The 16,894-nt window shown below is 53.9% G+C and overlaps 1 pseudogene; it reads left to right on the top strand.

Annotated features, from left to right (window-relative positions):
• The window catches only part of LOC119109399 (kinesin-like protein unc-104), a 62,272-nt pseudogene that overhangs the window by 27,490 nt on the left and 17,888 nt on the right, over positions 1-16,894 (top strand).

Below are 16,894 nucleotides of genomic sequence, written 5' to 3' on the forward strand. Positions count from 1 at the left end.
GAACTGGATGTGCACATCTCCTGATGCGTACGTCATGCATCACCGCACTTTTCGTACGATCCTTCCGTCTCCCTTTTTTCCCTGTCTATCGCTCACCAAGGCGCACTTTGCAGCAATAAGCACATGTTTTTTGGAGCACCGGCATATCATTCAATTGGGAGTAGCCTTTATGCGGCGTCGCCCACCGCTGACCGCCCTGCGTCTGCGCCGAAGGTCAGCTACATGGAGATCTACTGCGAGCGCCGTCCGGGACCTGCTAAACCCGAAGAACAAGAGTCACCTGCGCGTGCGAGAGCACCCGCTGCTGGGACCTTATGTTGAGGACCTTTCCAGATGGCCGTCACATCTTACGAAGACATCCGCGACCTCATGACCAGGGCAACAAGGCGAGGTTAGTCCTGCGTCGCACGGGTTTCCTGGAAGACCACTGTGGACACATAGGGCTGCTCCAGAATAGCGTTTAAAAGTCTCGTCTCGGCTCAATCTGTCAAACGCCACGAGTAGCCTCCTGGGTCCCACGGGGACCACCAACCAGATCGACTTCGAAATCGCCGCTCGTCCGTTGCCGTCTCCCATTGAGCGTTTGGCAGCCTGAGTCGGCCCTCCTGGCTGGGCTCTCAGGCCGGTGCAAACGTTCGGCTGCCAGGAATGGCGCGTTTGGGCTGGGAGACAGACTTCCCACCACACCTGCAGATTGCGCAGACTCGGCTGTCCAGACTGGCCACCCGTGGCCGGACTCGGCGTGGTGGTCTGGCGCTATATTGTGCCATACAGTGTACCCTCGCCATATCATTACAAACTTTCGCACCACCTGGGCCCAGATTCTGTACCACAAGCTTTCCAAGCTTGGGCAGTCGGATTTCATATCTCAAAACAGCGACGTTGATGATCGTGCAGCCCTTCCACCGGGTGTCGGGATTACCGCACGTGGGACCCCACGTTGCTGGGCCCTGCTGACCTTCGGGCACTCCCACCAGACGCTGGGATTGCCGCCATGCCGCTGACATTACCGGGCTCTGCTGACCTCCGGGGCGGCCTGTACTGAGGGTCCGTCCGCTCTGCTCACAGAACGGTGGCTGCCACGAACATGAACGAAACGTCCAGCCGCTCGCATGCCGTCTATCACCATCATATTTGCCCAGAAGACGTGCGACCCCCGTCTCGGGAGTGGAGACAGAGAAGGTCCCGTACTTGGTTTGGGAGGAGACGTAGAAGGTTCGCACACTCGCAAGCCGTGAAATGCCGCTCGGAGAGGCGTGAATGCCGCTCGGAGGGGCGTGAATGTCACTCGGAGGGGCGTGAAATGCCGCTCAGAGGGGCGTGAATGCCGCTCGGAGGGGCGTGAATGCCGCTCGGAGGGCGTGAATGCCGCTCGGAGAGGCGTGAATGCCGCTCGGAGAGGCGTGAATGCCGCTCGGAGGGGCGTGAATGCCGCTCGGAGGGGCGTAAATGTCGCTCGGAGGGGCATGAATGCTGCTCGGGGGAGGGGGGGGGGGGGGGGGGGGGCGTGAATGCCGCTCGGAAGGGCGTGAATGCCGCGTCTATTGCGTGAATGCCGCGTCTATCGTGTGCTCGCAGCCTGTAGAAACTGGTTAGAAACAGCCATTTGCCCCGTGTAGTGAAATGCATGCGTGATTTGAAGCTTCGCCTAAATTTCATTCGGTCGATGCTGGCAAAGCTTCAGCCGCTTTTTCTAGACCCGGAATGTTTGCGCAGCGTCCATGACCTTGTCACGAAGATGTCGCAGTTTTCAAGATAGGGGGAGGGGTTAGGGTATTGTCACCACTCGGAACGTACCTTGCGTGCGAACAACGTAGGCTGACCTTCGCACAAGTACCTTTGCTCCACATGGGCTGACCGAATGCCTCGATGCTAGGTCAGCAAAATATCACTGGTGGATCTGGCGGGCTCAGAAAGAGCTGACTCTACGGGCGCAAAGGGCACCCAGGCTGAAAGAAGGAGCCAACATCAACAAGTCGCTGACCACTCTGGGGAAAGTCATCTCAGCGCTGGCGGAAGTGGTGAGCGTCCACTCAGCAAATGACTTCGTGGGATGCGGGTATCGGTGACTCATTCCTAATCGCGTTACCCCAATACAGCACCTTACTCCGCTCAGTTCTCCAGTGTGATAGACAGGGGCTGAGAATGTCAAGTATTTCCGCAGAGGAGACCTGGAGTCAGGAGGAGCTTTTGTTGGTTGTTTTTTAAGGGGAAGTGATGCACGTCCTCACGCCCCTTTGTACGAAGCACCAGCAGCTGCACTTAGGATATTAGCGTTCAGGGCCATGGAGCAGCCGGTATTTGAGCCCGAACTAGCCACGTGAGAGCCCGATTGCGCTAATCAGTTGATCATTCCAGCCCCAAGCCTGAGGGTCTGTGCCGCACATTGTCAGCAGACGCTATGAAAATGGGCAGCGGTGCCGTAGTACTGATGCTGCATCCCCCCTCCCTCGCGGCAGTCCTCGGCGCCGGTAAGTACCGCAGACTCCAGTCCCTCAGACCTTGCGGACAGAGTCCCCCTGCTGACCCGGAAGCACCAGTTCTCGCCCCGATAGTCAGGTGGACCAAGCAGCCACATTACTATCAGACCTGCCTTCCCAGCCGGTCTCTTGCCGGCCACAAGCACTCTGTGGCCCGTTCTACAACAAACTTTTCGGTCGTTATCGTACTACATGATACGTTTTATTAGCCTAGATCGGCTGGCGTCCTTGTTTCCTTTTCGCCTGACCAGTACGTACATTCCAACCAGGTCGCCGAGCGGCGCGATGTCACTGGACCATTGGCGCGAAGCCCCAGCCCCGCTGGCTCCGGGTAGCCGTATGGACACCTCCTTTGGCAATACGACTGTCCCTTGCTAGGCTAATCAATGGACGTGGCCATGTGGTCTGAAGTGTAGAGGAGGCCACGTTCTTATGACAATTGTATTTGAACCGCATGTTAAAATAGACTTTCAATGCGTGAATAACGCCATGCACGTGCGGACTGGGATACCCGTACGGACGCTATACGCGAATGCATGACCGTCTTTTGGTCTAATACGCCAGGCGACTCATTGACATTCAATTTGCAGTGACATCCACCGAATAGCGGTCTTTGGGGTGGTTCTGGTTCTCGTGATGCGAGTGATTAGTTCACTGCAATGGGGATGTTTGAGGAGCTTCCTATGGTAATGAGCGAGCGAAGAACGCCAAAGCCTCCGCCGTTGAAGGAACTATAGCGCGTTGGGCTGCTACGTATTTCATAAAGCGGGGCATGGCAGGCTCGGCTGTAAACGCAGCGTCAGCCTACTCGTAACCCTGCAATATGCCGAGCTCGAACAACGCGCCAGGGGCTGTCGCGAACCGTCGGGCCCGAGCTGAAGCTCCAGCCGGCGATGTATGTGAGATCTTGCCGAAATGACGCCATAACCGGAGCTGCCGTCAGTCAACCGAGGCAGCCGGCAACCCCGCTGGCTGGCCATGCCACAGCCCCGATCACCGGCCGGCGAGTGTAGGCTTATTGTGCGCCCGAGCGCGGCGACCCCCCACATTTGGACGAGACTTGCCGTCCGTTCAGAGGTCACGGAACCAGACCGTGCAGAAACTCATGCTAGAAAGCATACTTATAGGCACCAGTGGCCCACGTCGTTTGCTGTTTTCACATGACACACAAAATGGAACCAGAGCTGCATGTTTTGTCGGCAAAGAAATTGCAAGGGCGACACAGCGGCCTGAACTTGGCCTTGTGTGATCATGTGAGCAGCTTCATTAGGGTCGCTAACGATGCGCTATCACAAATGAAGAAGTAGCTCTGGTGGCCCCCTTGGTTAGCAAGGGGAGCGGTGTCGGCCTGAGCTGGCGTGTGGCCGACAGGCGTCCAAAAAGAAGAAAAAGGCCGAGTTTATTCCGTACCGGGACTCGGTGCTGACCTGGCTTCTACGTGAGAACCTGGGCGGCAACAGCAAGACGGCCATGGTGGCTGCTCTGTCGCCGGCCGACATCAACTATGACGAGACGCTCTCCACCCTGCGGTGAGCGCCCCTGGTCCCCGCCGGCCGGCCGTGTTGCCCCCATGGTCCGGTGCGCCCAGACACGGACCTTCGCACTCGATACTGCTCTAAAAAGGCGACCTACTGCAACTAGAATTTTGGGTTTTCGTATGCAGTTGTTTTTGGCCGGTACCCGTCATGAGTTAGAAGTTGCTGCTATCGCAAATTTTTCGTGCGTCGCTTGTCTGTGCTTTCCCGTACCAATAGCACAGCCTTCTACACAGCTGGGCTGCTGACACGTTCGGGTAGAAGACGAACGGCAGTCCACTGGGCAAATGTTCGACAGATACGCGGACCGAGCCAAGCAGATCATGTGCAAGGCGGTGGTGAACGAGGACGCTAACGCCAAGATGATACGCGAGCTGCGGGAAGAGATCAGTCGACTGCGTGATCTGCTCAAGGCCGAGGGCGTCCAGGTCGAGGAGGGTAAGCGGCACACGATGAGCTGTGGGGGGGGGGGGGGGGACGAGGATGCACCCGGTGACTCGGTGGCAAGGTCTCCTGGCTGGCTGCTTGCTGGACTCACTTGTTCTGGGGGTTTAGCCGCCAGGAAAAGTGTTCAGAAACACTTGAGTGGTCTACGCAAGGATATATCATGACAGTTATTGACACTGATAATTATCCTGCGCCATTTCAGACGGCAGTGTCATTTACTCGAACGATAGACATAAGGCCCGTGAGTAGCAACGGTCTTCCGCCTATTTGTTCTGCAGCTTGCATCGCTTTATGCCAAGTTCCGCTATGTAGGCTCCGCTATCGGCCGTTATGCATTGTCTTCAGAAATCGGTAGAAGAATAGGGCGGGTGACAGATATCAACGTGTCGCCTCTCGAGTTATCCTTCTCGCCGCGCCACTGATATATGTGGTGCTTTGTTGCTAGTTATGCTTTCTGCAATAGTCGATTGTGAGGATTTGCATTTGTACATGTCGTTCGTGGTCGCAAGCCGGAATCATGATTATCAAGAACAGCAAAAACGTGCTCTCTTTAAACCATAGCTGTTGGTTTATGTCGGCGTGCTTTTCCGTTTCATAGTGATGGTAGTACTGACATTTACTCGCCACCACAAGCGGTAGGTGCCACTACCAATCAGAACTGTCGTCTGATGCAGCAAATATGCGCAGCAAAAGAGCACCACAAGTATCAGAAGCAAAGCGAAGGTGACCCGGCAGCCAGACCATCAATGTTTGTAGCTATCCAGTTCAAAATTGCGTAAGTTGTTCAGTGCATTTGCGAGGAACATTATTCACATAGATAAAACGGCAGCAATCGCCTTATTCCTCGGAGAAAAACAGGAGAGTGAGTATATAGCTGGATTGATATTTCGGCAACTTGCCTTTATGAAAACAAAAGCAGAAACTTCTGCTATTGTTTCAATAAAGACATGCTGTCGAAATATTAACCCATCTATATCTCCATCCTCCTGGTTTTTTTTTCGAGGAAAAGGGCTATTGCTACTGTCTCAGCTATCCAGTTCAGTCTATGGACGCCCAACACTGCAGGCTGGCGTCATTTCTCCGATCATCACGGCCTGTATGTGCTGATGTCAAGATGAATAGGCGTTCCTGCGCGCAAAGCAACTGACATCCGTGTTTTCCCTGATTTTGAACCCGCTAGGCTGCAAGTCTATCTTTGAAATGCACAGCACCTTGCTTTGCTCATTGTTGAAGCGGCACCTATGTGTAGATAGGTGTGCGCTCCCACGGTGGTTAGAGCGCAGCTACCGCTTATTTTGTCCACCGTCGAGACCGGGGCGGCGGAAGTCCTTCCCACTGCGGTGTCGAACGATCAATCACATTTGTGGAGACCGCCGAGAAACTGGTAGTGATACACTTGCGAGTATGCTGACTCAAAGCACTTGGGCTCTAGATCTGTCAATATAAAACGGGCGAGGCTAGATTTTTACGTTTTGTTTGAGAGCGACTGTAAAGATGTCTGCTGTGTACCCAGCCAAAGCTACCAGTGAGCCAGCTCAAGCGCATTCTATGGTGCTAGTATCACTAAAGTTTTTCTGCGCACAATGTTTGCACTCGAGACAAAGGTCTCAAACATAAACATTCACTAGATGTTGCAATCGAACTGCAGGTGCACTCTCATTGTAGGAGGTATGCAACAAATTGAGATTTCTGCCAAGCAACGTAAATCTTACATTGGTTTAAGATAGAATTATAGTTCATTTAGTGGCCTTTCGAAACCTTCTGTTAAGCAGGGTTCATTTTAGTGGCGTAATGTGAGACAAACGCCATGGGCACCTCGCCATTTCATATTTCCGCCGCCCTTAATGGAGTCTGCGCGGCTGCCTGGCTGGTATGCTGTTTTGTGACGCCTGCTGCGCCACACCCTACTTCACGAAGAAGTGCTTAATGTTCTGCGTGGTGTGGCTTCCAAAGCGTTGTGCTGTTCACCTCTTCGAGGCCATGACCACATGGTCAATAGCTTTTCGAAGGAGGTTCGTGTAACTCACCCCATTTGCGTGGTGCGGATTTGTAATGGATCTGACGCACACAAGGTAGCGTTGTTAACGTCGCCAACAACGTGTGCCACGCAAGGCACGCGTTGTTGGCGCACGTGTGCGTCACAACGTGTGCATGTGGTAAACATTTACGTGTTTCAGCTGTCAAACAGAAAAGTGCCAGGGCTGCAGCAGGTACTGGGCATTGGTGAAGATACCATTCATCCTTCAGTCACGCCAACGCTGTCGTGTGTGGCGGAGACGAAACCGGAAGGGGTCCGCAGTGCTGGGCCAGTGACATTACGCCGCTCCCCAGAGGAGCTACGGAACAACGCCATGAACCAAAGCTGCACGGAGGAGACGGTGAACGCCAACCCGGCCGAGCCGCCGTCCGCCAAGGCTGCCGTCCATCAGCTGCAGGTCAACGAGAAAATTATGGCAGGTCGGCAGACGGTGCTTGAGGGCATGCCACCACTCCCGCTATAACGGCCGGGGCTGGTCTGGGGCGGAGCCAGAACGGCTCCACAGGTGGCATTGCAGCTTTGAAAGATAAGACAGTAGACTCTGGTGACCTAGCCCGGTGAGGGGGGCTTCGGTGTCCTCATGTGACCTCCTCTGAGGAGTTGAGAGGAGGACGGGGTGAGAGTTTTGGTCAGAACCGGCCGGACCCTCAGCACTGATGGGTGACGGTCGATCGCTTGGGCCAACATCGACCAATGGCTTTGCGAAACCCTCTGACCCTGGCCGGCCTGCTCACATGCCGCCCAAAACAGGTCAATGTTCGGCCATTCTCGCCTCGATGACCTGATTCCACTGCGAGGCGCCATTTTAGAGGATGCTGTGAGCGATCCGACGGCCATTAGAGTCGTGACAGCTATGTCGTCAGCCGGCGAATGGAGCGCTTCCCATTGTTGGAAATAGTAATCGGCTCACTGTGTAATAGCTGTTCATAAAGCGTGGCGGTATTCTGCAGCCACTATTATCTGGTTGAGACTGAGTCTTTTACGAAAGTTAACACGCACGAGGTAAATGAACCATAAAAGGCTCAAAGATGGCCCTTACTCAACTGAATTTACTGCAGTGCAGATTGACACGCGATGGAAGTAGGCACCCTATCTGATCAGACGGTATTTGAGCGTCGCGTTTGCATACACTTACAGCTGGTGTGTGCGGTGACAGTCTCTACTGGTCTCTTGTGCTCGTTTTTTGACAGAGCTGAATGAGACCTGGGAGGAGAAGCTGAGAAAAACAGACGACATTCGCCGGCATAGAGAGACCGTGTTCGCCGAGATGGGCATCGCCCTCAAGGAGGACGGTGCTACTGTGGGCATTTTCTCTCCAAAAAAGGTAATGTTAACGCCACTCTGGTGCACCATCAAATTCATTGCCTTCAACGTTCATTGACTTTGACAGGAAAGGGCAGGATACGGCCTCTGCTGTGGACTTGGAGACCTCAAGTCCAAGACCAGCAGCTGGAGGACGATTGAGCAGTGATTTTTCAGGGCTGAATAACGTTTTTATTTTGCATCGGTGGCCTCTAGGACTTGTGATGCTGCTACCAACAACGGTACATAACTAGATGCAGAAGCTACCGTAAAGTCATTGCACCTGCCGATGGTATGCCCTGAAGTGCTGGCCTGAGCTCTGGTGCTGGTCTAAACTCTGGACGCTGGTCTGAACTCTGGTGCTGATCTGAACTTTGGTGCTGGTCTGAACTCTGGTGCTGGTCTGAACTCCTGTGCTGGTCTGAACTCTGGTGCTGGTCTGAGCTCTGGTGCTGGCGCCGTCGCGCTCGTGGTCCGTGCTCTCTCCAGCCGGCTACCTGTGCCTGCTCCAGACGCCGCACCTGGTGAACCTGAACGAGGACCCGTCCATGTCCGAGTGTCTCATCTACTACATCAAGGAGGGCATCACGCGCGTCGGCTCCGCAGAAGCCAACATACCGCAGGACATCCAGCTGATCGGCCTGCACATCTACAACGAGCACTGCATCTTTGAGAACAGGTCAGCCGTCAGGGGTCGAGGGCGGCTCAACCGCCATCTCGAATGATCTTGAGATCTCGCGATCGAACCCCGTGGCCTGGTTTTCCAGGAATGCAGTTCGACCACAACACCATCGCAGGCACTGTGTCACGGAATCCGCGCTGCAGCAGGGGTGGGAGCGACTACAACACCATCGCAGCACTGTGTCACGGCATCCGCGCTGCAGCAGGGGTGGGAGCGACTACAACACCATCGCAAACACTGTGTCACGGCATCGCGCTGCCAGCAGGGGTGGGAGCGACCACAACACCATCGCAACACTGTGTCACGGAATCCGCGCTGCAGCAGGGGGTGGGAGCGACTACAACACCATCGCAGGCACTGTGTCACGGCATCCGCGCTGCAGCAGGGGTGGGAGCGACTACAACACCATCGCAACACTGTGTCATGGCGTCCGCGCTGCAGCAGGGGTGGGAGCGACCACAACACCATCGCAGCACTGTGTCATGGCATCCGCGCTGCAGCAGCGGTGGGAGCGACCACAACACCATCGCAACACTGTGTCACGGTATCCGCGCTGCGGCAGGGGTGGGAGCAAGGGAAAGAGAAGGGTACGTTCAGCTGTTGAAGTCGTTGTAGTTACACTGAGAGAGGCGTGGGAGCAAGGAAAAGAGGAGGGTACGTTCAGCTGTTGAGGTGGTTGTAGTTACGCTGAGAGAGGAGTGGGGGCGAGGAAAAGAGAAGGGTACGTTCAGCTGTTGGGGTCGTTGTAGTTACGCTGAGAGAGGGGTGGGAGCAAGGGAAAGAGAAGGGTACGTTCAGCTGTTGGGGTCGTTGTAGTTACGCTGAGAGAGGGGTGGGAGCAAGGGAAAGAGAAGGGTACGTTCAGCTGTTGGGGTCGTTGCGATTGCAGCGATAAACTTCCCTCTTAGCGCCTCCGGTTCGTGATGAAGTGCAGAGCGTTAGCATTGTCGCAGACGTCCTATGTAACGGTGACGTTGGTGAAGTCGTTCGGCGGCGGTGACCGCTTCTTTGCACAGTGCTCGCATGCCTCTGAAGAGAACGTATCCCGCTTCCTATGACGGTCAGCAGTGAAAGGAGCAGAATGACCAGAAGGGAGACCAGACGTGCACATGTTCCCATCCAAGGCTTATTCCACCACGGTGTCGTTGTGATAAACTCCGGCCCCATCAGTTCCATCAGTGTTTTCTGATTCTGATAAAATGACTCCTACCTGACTATCCATCCGAGTCAAATACATCTTAACCACACATAGTGTCACCGTTAGTTGACTACTTTAAAGATGATTGGGCTCAACGTGTACATGCGTTGTATAAAGCAACTCGTGATCTTCGAATCCTTATTATTCAGATTTGCCGTTCTGATTGTGACCATTCGTGTCGTCCAGGGAGGGCGTGGTGATGCTATTCCCGAACGAGGGCGCGCTGTGTTACGTGAATGGCCGCAGCGTCTGCCAGCCGCTGGTCCTCACCACCGGTAGCCGGGTCATCCTGGGCAAGAACCACGTGTTCCGCTTCACACACCCCGAGCAAGGTCGGTGCTCCGGCCCGGCTGCAGGTGCCGTCGTGCGCGCCACGCCGCAAACCGAGCACATGCCGCGGCATGTGGCGGAGCATTGACGGGTCATTGTCAACAAACTACTCACGAGAATGAAGCATGTTTCTCATGTATGGCCTGCCCTTTTGAAAGCAGGTGTCCCGCCCGTCGCGCACCTAACTTTTTCCGTTTTTGTTGTACGACAAGAGTCAGATTTTGACGAACTTCTTCATTGGTCATTGAGTTAGCTAATGCGTGTTGTTCATATGTTTCACGCCGCTGAGCGTTTTCAGCATGGGAGAAGCGAGGCCGGGCATTGGACGAGTCAGCACCGTCTGCGGAGTCCCTGGACTGGCAATTTGCTCAGGTGGAACTGCTCGAAAAGCAAGGTATTGACCCGCTGTCGTCGTCAGCCGCCCGGTGCCTGGTCGCTCTGACGCTGGTCATGCCAACCACACCAAGGCTGAACACTACAATGCTTTGAAAATGGGCTGTTTCTTAGTTACTTTCAGTGATAAATAGTATTTTACCCAATTAGTTGCATAGTGGTGCCAGTTCAAAGCTACTAGCTTAACTTATATTTGTCCAGGACTGGTTGCGATTGTATCGCAGTACTAAGCTTAGAGATGTTCAAGAAAATCCGCCCTTCGATAAAAGGACAGAGCGTTTCCACTGCAGTTAACACCAGTCAAGCTGGCGAGAATGCGTTGCAGAAGTTCGGGAGCTTTGGTGTGAAAATTGCGGCTGTGTTTGGTCAAAACGTGAGGCACGTGTGTTTTCATTCCAACCGTTTAGATACGCTAGCAAGAGAACCAGAGCTTCTACTTGTCACTCAGAGTAACCCAGATTCACTCAGATGTTATTCTTTTCCCCAATGTGCGACATTTTATTGGTTTTACGCTTACCAGAGTCTAGCAATTCGCATGATTTCGAACATAGTGTTAATATGATTGGCATGATTTCATCTGAAGTGTATAACAAAGTGCCGGTTCATTTTTTGAAGGCATCGACCTGAAGAAAGAGATGGAGAAACGCTTGGAGAACATGGAGGAACAGTTTAGAAAGGAAAAGGAGGAAAGGAAGAAAGAATATGAAAAGGAGCGACAGGTATCGTTTTGGGAGACATGTGTGCACGCTCACGTAGATGATCACCAGCTCGCTTCGTAACAAATCCTGGAGACCTGGTTTCATGACGGAGTCGACAAGTGAAGCTCAAGAATGTTAACCATATCTATCTCGCTTATGGAAGGCGATTTATTGTAATTGTCCCCTGAGGGCAAACCATCACGCGGTTCGTAGCTGATTTGTCCGCTGCATGAGCTTCACCATTTGTCTTTTTTTCAGAATTACGAGGCCCGGATAGACGCCCTCCAAAAGCAAGTTGAGGAGCAGAGCATGACCATGTCCATGTACTCTTCCTACACAAACACCGAGGAGCTCAATACGGAAGACGACATATACGGTACACATGTTGGCTGCTGATGACGTTCAGCATGCCCTATGACAGTACCTGTGCAGAAGCTGCGCTTGAGCCGGCGCGAGTCGAGTGCCTTTCCTTGTAATTGAACGTCGTGGCTCTAACGTTCGAAAATGATGTGACGTGCATGCTCTTAAGAGCCACTTCGTTGATATTTCTCTAAAGGGATCGTAAGGTGACGTTACGCGGTCAGGCCATTTCTGTGTTAGTTGGCAAACCTGTAGTTTCTGAAAGAGACCATTTAATTTATGTGATTCTCTATGACCAGGTGAGCCTCCAGTTCCGGAGAGAGAGTTGTCTTGGAGTGATTCCATGCGATCCAGCTGAGCCTTGTCACAAAGCGAACCCGCTGTTCGAGGGCGACATGCCGCACAGCAGGGCCATGCAATCCAAGTGCTGCTCTTTCCCCCAGTGAACCCGCTGTTCGAGGGGGAGGTGCCGTGGACAGAGCGCGACTACCAGCTGGCGGCCACCTGTTTCCAGAAGTGGCGCTTCCATCAGTTCACCTCACTCCGCGACGACCTCTGGGGCAACGCCGTTTTCCTCAAGGAGGCTAACGCCATCAGCGTCGAGCTTAAGAAGAAGGTGAACATCGCGGCGCAGGCGTGACGCCCCAGCCGAGTCCACGAGCCTAGTCGGTCCTGTCCTGCGCTTGTATTCAATGGGTTAGCTTGTATCGCCTCGAATGCAGTTCCAGTGTCGGCGCTCTCTGACGGCCTGACGCTGCCCTCTGTCGCTGCCACAGGTGCAGTTCCAGTTCACGCTGATGACGCACACCATGTACAGCCCGCTGCCAGCCGACCTGCTGTCTTCCGCCTCTTCCTCCTCCGACGAGGACGAGGAGGATGCACTGCACCCCACGTCGCGCACGGTGGTCGCCGTGGAAGTGCAGGACCTAAAGAACGGCGCCACCCATTACTGGAGCATCGAAAAGCTGCGGTACGTGTCAGCCGGCTGTGGCATCCCAGCAGCTGACGTATGTGGTGCGGTCAGCTCGGCGTGGCGCGGCGCGGCGCCGTTTGCTGCTGTTGCCTGGCGCATCATGGGTAGCGGCGAATGCGGGGCTACCCGAGTCCGTGACGAATGCGGCGAATGCAGAATCAGCAAATACATGTCGTACGCAGCTCTCAAATGATAGCGCACTGTGTATGTATCTGGTTTATGTTTTGTTAAGATAAGAGATGCAATATTTTGGGACCATGGTACCTGCAGCACCATTGTCAGCACCGGCGGTACTGCATCGGAGTTTGGGTTGACAATGCCAGTACTTTGCCGGTACTAGGTCTGAAATTAAACACATTTGAGGCCAGAGCCACTGCTGGAAACGGTAAAACGTGGTTGACTCTAACCTGACAAATATTTCTGTAGGACGGTGGCGGTACAGGGTCCGTGTCAGGTTTTATAGCTTGTGCATCTCTAATCCGAATGTTGAGACGCGCTGGGAGGGGTGGGGCTGGGCGGCGTCGCAGCAGGGCGCCTCCTCCGCTGCTCCTGACACGGTGCTGTGGGCGGTGCTGCCGTAGCTGCCGGCTGGAGTTGGCGCGGCAGAGCCCAGCCGCTCTCCGGGAGGAGGCGCTGAGCCCCGAGACGCCTGACCTGCCAGCTGGCGGCCTGCTGGCCAGCTGCCTGTCCGGCCCCCGGCGCGGCCGACTGCCCGCTCTGCCCGGGCTCGGCGCCCTGCTCAGTAAAATGTGCGTGTGCACTGCACAGACAGCCGACGGCTGCGGGCTTAGCTTGCTACACGCTGCAGTGCTTCGGTGCCGTCCATCGAGCGCCCTCGCCGCCAGGCCCGCAGCGACTGCCGGCAGTGGCGATGCCAGCTGGGGGCTGACGCACAGCATCGATTATCGCGGCCAGTGTGCGGCTACTCGCTGATATTAGACGGAAAGCTTGTATGAGCCAGGTCACTGAGCTAGATCCATGGGCCTCGTCGTGCTGCGATGTCGAGACCAGACTGGAAAGTGCCGGGACTGCCAGCGCCTGATCACCGCTGCCGACACGATCACGCGAGTCCGATGGTGCCGAGATGTCGAGACCTGACTGGGAAGCGCCGGGACAGCCAGCGCCTGGTCACCGCTGCCGACACGATCACGCGAGTCCGATGGTGCACCACGTGGCCTGGGGCGGGTGAGCTGGCTGGCATGACCCGTGTGTCCTGGCGCGTCCTCAGGGCACGCGGTGTCGGTCAGTATCACCAGATGTAGGGTGCCGCGATGACAGGGCTTTGACAGAGCTAGCGTTAACTATATCTTGTGGCGCTCTGCCGACAGTTCCGTTTTTTGTGTTTTTGTTTTTTTCGGAGCAGGGCAGTCACGTCCTGGGAATGAGGGACATGACCGAGTGGTTAGCGCCTTTTCAAGGTCCGGGTTCGAACCGTGGTTGCGCCATGGCCTCTGAGTGTTAATATGGCCACTGCAGCCGCTGGTGCTCCATAAAAGGGAGCACGAAGACGTACGTCACGTTTCCGTTAGAAAATCCTGGGATTAAACATAGTTTGGTGACATATGCTTTTGATTTCCGTGGAACATTAAAGGTTGGGGATGGCCGGCACTTTGACAAATAGTGAGCAAAGGTTAACAACCGCATTGTAAGCCCTTGCGTGAGAAGTAAGAGCGCCTAACGCCTAACGCCGTTCTATTAATCACTCGATCTGACCAGATGCGGCTCGATCTGACCAGATGCGGCTCGATCTGACCAGATGCGGCTCGATCTGACCAGATGCGGTGGGGCGTCATTACAGAGGCGTGCCGCGGACTGGTCAGAGAACGCTGGTCTCCTGTTCAGCCTGAAAACGTATGTGCCAAGGCCCATTGGACGACTGCCATCTGTTGGATAACGCGTCGCCCATTCTTGCCGCTGGTTTGGAATTTGCAAGCTTCCAGGGTTCCATCTCAAAAATCATACTTTTAATCGCTTTCATCACTCAGTAAGAGCAAAGAGTCCAAGCGCAAAGGGAAGAACTGGTTGTATGGCTGCAATTGACACGCGCATCTGCGTATAGCCGTATTTGCAAAAGTAAACAGCTAACTGTCTGCGGACGGCTGCTGGTCACACATTGGTTCCATGCCCATACACACAAGTTCATTGTAATAGGTCAATCATTGCTCCCGTTATGGCGCTCTAAAGGTGGAATTTGATTAAAAGCGCGCTTTTTAAATTCACAACATCATACCTACCAAACCACGCCATCTCGCGACACAAAACACACAGAAGCACGCATATTGTTCAATTCTGAGTGCAACTGTGTATATCATTATGTGTTTTGGGAATAAGTTCATGATGTATGACTCCGGTAATGTAACGATGTCGGCCGCAGCGCGCGTTCTGCGGCATCGCTGGTCGCCGCCCGCCGCCCGCGCGGGTCGCAGATCGCCGCGCAGATTTCCTCAAAAAACCGTTGTAGCCCCGAAACCAGAAAAGCTAGAAACACGTTTCTGGTTTGAAAACACGCGCAATGGACGCCTCCAAAGGCTGCTGAGGTCGCAATTGCACAATATTTTGGAGAGGTATTTGCAAAAAAACTTTGGGGGTTACATCATCCCCTACCAAAGCAAGGGCTAACAAGCGCCCGGTTGGCTGGTTGAATGTCATTCGTTCAGGTGCGGGATCAATTTGATGCAATTAGATATCAAAAATTCAGTGAGCTAGAAGCACCAAATTTACAAAGTGTTTGGCCTGTATGTGAAATCACTTGTGTCAAAATTTGAGGTTTCTAGGTCACGACCTTTTGGATCAAATGAAGTCAAACAAGGGCGAACTTCAGATTGGTGTCTTAAGTGCCCTAATACCTTATCATGCAAATGCCTTGAACATAGATATCCGCTCTAAGCAAAAGGTTACTGATGCTCGTTTAAGGCCAGTGGCCTTGTGTGACCCTTTAAAGTTCATGATGGCCAAGATCATACAATACTGTTTTGCCTTGTGCACCTGAAAAAGCGTCAAGCATTACGCTGGGCAGCATGTTCCCAAAAAGAAAATGTCAGCATGGATCATTTTAGGCCAATGACCTATTCAGACGTTAAGAAAGTTCATGGAAGATGTATAAAACAGTCCCTGTTATTAAGAAATTCAAAATGAGCACCAGAAACAACTGCATGCAGCAAGCTTTCGAGCAAAAAACAGGTCGGTTTTGACCTTGGACCGTGATAGCTGACCCTAGGTCAATGCAACTTGTTTATTCAAGTTTTAATCGGTTTTAATCGGTGCCGGTTTTAATCGGTCAGTTTAGTCGGTAAAATCAGGAATTGGTAGAGACTGATTTCAGCCGGCTGAAATGTCAACCTTGCTGTGATAGGTATCATGAGATGGAAGAGTTGTTGACTGTTACTTTCTTAACGTAGGCTTCGCCAGCACGAGTTGTGCTGCTGAGCAATTTTATCTGTTCTCTTACCCTCTGATTTGTTTTGCACGCCCGCATGCTGCATGCCAGCTAACTTGGATGTTAATGGTTCCTTGTTGAGGCTGTGAAGTATTCACCCCGCGTGCTTCTGCCTACCAGAATACAGTTCACTTGACTGCGTTTAGCTCATGAAGCGTGCACTTCGTGTTTGCTTTTGAGACCGCAGTAGGACCTTGCAAACGGCTCGTTACACTTGGTTTAAGCCAAATCCATATGTTCACCAGTAACGCCCTTTTGTCGGAGACTTCGGTATTTCGATCGCCATTGTACATAACTTGACTTTGAACTTTTGTGTTTCATCCATCCCATGTATTCTATTGATATGAGATCATTCAAAACGGTCAAATAAACTTGGGCCAAATCCAGGCAGACTCGGCCGCGAGCACACTTCACGGAATATTGTCCCGAACATACTACATCCGCCCGAATAACAGAACTGGGCGCGCAGTTTATGTGCCCAGATCCTGGCCGCAGCACACACAGCTCCAGCGCATGCCGCGCCACTTCCAGTTCAACTCCCGTAGCTTGACTTTTTCGCCGGTCCTCGTGCTGTTTCCTGTCTCACATCGTGCTGACCGCAGTCCAGTAAAGAACTCCAGCTCTGTGCTGGCCTCCACACCACCGTCCGCCGCCTGCGCCGGCCCCCACACCACCGTCCGCCGCCTGTGTCGCCCTGAGCGCCGTGTGCGCCGAGCGGCGGTGTGATCGGTGCCCTCTGACCCGACAGACAGCGGCTGGAGGTCATCCGAGAGATGTACCGCCAAGAGGCGGAGCTGAGCCCCACGGCGCCCGATGTCATCACGCACACCATGCCTGGGATGGACCCCTTCTACGAGCGGTTCCCCTGGTTCCGTCTCATCGGCAGGTGCGTCCATCAAAGCCGGCCGTTCTGGATGTGGTTGTACGATAGCTTGAAAAGCTGTGCTGCAGTCTGTGCCCAGGCGGTGTCAGCGCACCAGGGGTGGCTCCAGGGGCAGCGTCCTTACGCTGTCAGCGTGACT

Source organism: Pollicipes pollicipes, unplaced genomic scaffold, assembly GCF_011947565.3.
Source record: "Pollicipes pollicipes isolate AB1234 unplaced genomic scaffold, Ppol_2.1 Scaffold_7231;HRSCAF=8579_pilon_pilon_pilon, whole genome shotgun sequence".
Classification (NCBI taxonomy): domain Eukaryota; kingdom Metazoa; phylum Arthropoda; class Thecostraca; order Pollicipedomorpha; family Pollicipedidae; genus Pollicipes; species Pollicipes pollicipes.